Raw genomic sequence first — 2,000 nt, 5'->3', positions numbered from 1 at the left:
ACACACACACACACACACACACACACACACACACACACACACACACAGGTGGACGCACTTGTCCGTCGGAGATGGCGCACACTCATCTCTCAGCTCAGTAGGGTCACGACGGTGCTTCGGAGTGTGCCGCACGCGCGCAGTAGAGTGCGCACGCACGCACGCACACACACACACACACACACACACATACACACACGCACGAAAAACAAACACATGCGCTCCATTGAAAGCCTCGCCGGGGCCACGGAAGTTCAAAAATGTCCACAGAGCTTAAAAGCACTTGACACCTTTCCAAGTCCGAGCTCATTTGGAACCTGTCCACGTCTGGCAAGGTCAGGGCCGCTGTTGTCAAACTCATGATTCTCACGCTGTTGTGTATTGCTCACCAGTGGTGTCTCTCTCTCTCTCTCTCTCTCTCTCTCTCTCTCTCTCTCTCTCTCACTGTGTCTTTTGCTCTCTTCTTCCTCTTTCTACTATCTCCATTTGTCAGGCTCACATACTGTAGCATTAGCAGGAATGTCACAGTGCTGGGCTACAGAGGACTTAATTTACTTAGCCGAGTGACGCGTCCTTCTCTTGAGGTATTCTGCGAAGCTCCGAGGGCTGAACAAGGAAATGCTAAGCGGAGAGGCATCGGCATAACGTATGGCTTTATAAAGTCAAGTAGATGGCCGTGACCATGCGGCGATTCCTCATCGTTCAACGGCAGACTGAAAATGTAAACTAGATGTGATTTACATATTTGCCATGCGTCACTTACTGACTTAACCCGTTTTGTAATCTGCAACCTTGAAAGGCATGTGATGGTGTGATCAGAAACTACAAAGTCATGTGTGATCATCTCCATTAGTCACAATCCCCACCAGAGTAGCTCTGATCAGGGTGGTAAAGGCACGTATGTGCTTCCTCTTAACATGCGGCGTTTGTGAATTATCGACGAGCGCCGTCCTCCTTCCTTCGCCACCTGCTTCAGACTTTCAATCTGGATTTGTTTTAAAGCCCATGTTTTCAAACGTGGCCGGCCAATTAAAAAGAAATCTCTGCTCCGTCTCGGATTAAATCTGAAGCGAGAGAAATAGGCCGAGCATTTCCTGAGTCATGCTCACTCCACAGTTAGAATAGTCCTTCTTCATGAGTTGGAGATATTTTTTGAGAGGCGGAAGTCACCTCGTTCTCTAAACCAGTGAGTCCCAAACAGGGGAACTTGTACAGTATCCCCGTTAAAGAGCTTTAGAGAACGAGGCTTCGTTTTCCGAGCTATTACGCGTCATTCTCGACGGCTCAGAATTAATTTGTGACTTTATCTGATTTATTAATGACGTGTGAACTGACTGGCAAGTGCCACTGATTATAAGATTTTCCTGCCCTATGAAAGAGCCTTTTGTTTGAGTTCCCTTTCCACCAATCTTTCATCTATTCATCCATTGGTTCACTTAGTATGGAACCAACCAGGACAGTGAGGCATCCAGCCCACCGACCAAACAGCCGGCAAGCCAGGCAACCAGCCATTCATTCACTCCCCGGTATGTATAGACTGTAGGCCAAATGCTAATCTCTTGATTGAACACTAGAAGACAAAGGTTATCACCAAACAAATTTAGTTAAGGAAGCGAGGGGCAAAGGATCTTAGCAGCACTCGCAACTGATCTAATCATCAACACGGCTAAGTTGATTATAACACTGCAGGTCTGGAGCGCAGACGATGGCTGGGAAGGAGGAGAGGAGAGGAGAGGAGAGGAGAGGAGAGGAAATGAGAAGAGGAGAGGAGAGGAGAAGACAAAAAGGTGTGAACAGATAAAACAGAGCGGAGCAGCTCTACAGAAGAGAATCAAGTGGAACAAAGCAGACCGGGGCGGAACAAAGGAGAAGACTATACAGGGCAACGAGTGGACGGAGAGAAGAAGATGACGGAGCAGAGAGACAGAAAAGACAACGCGGTAAAGTAGAGAGAAACAGAGCGGCACACGGCAGCAGAACGGGGGGGGGGGGGGGGGGGGGGG

General features: G+C 48.6%; 1 protein-coding gene across 7 annotated transcripts in view; it reads right to left on the bottom strand.

Moving 5' to 3' along the window:
- Window positions 1-2,000, bottom strand: part of grin2ba (glutamate receptor, ionotropic, N-methyl D-aspartate 2B, genome duplicate a) — a 122,071-nt gene that overhangs the window by 36,776 nt on the left and 83,295 nt on the right. The gene's annotated exons all lie outside the window — the stretch shown is intronic.

This window comes from Anarrhichthys ocellatus, unplaced genomic scaffold (genome assembly GCF_004355925.1).
Source record: "Anarrhichthys ocellatus isolate YVR2014 unplaced genomic scaffold, GSC_Weel_1.0 scaffold55, whole genome shotgun sequence".
Classification (NCBI taxonomy): Eukaryota; Metazoa; Chordata; class Actinopteri; order Perciformes; family Anarhichadidae; genus Anarrhichthys; species Anarrhichthys ocellatus.
The sequence above is the reverse complement of the archived record's forward strand: the minus strand, read 5'-3'. Positions and strand labels throughout refer to the sequence as shown.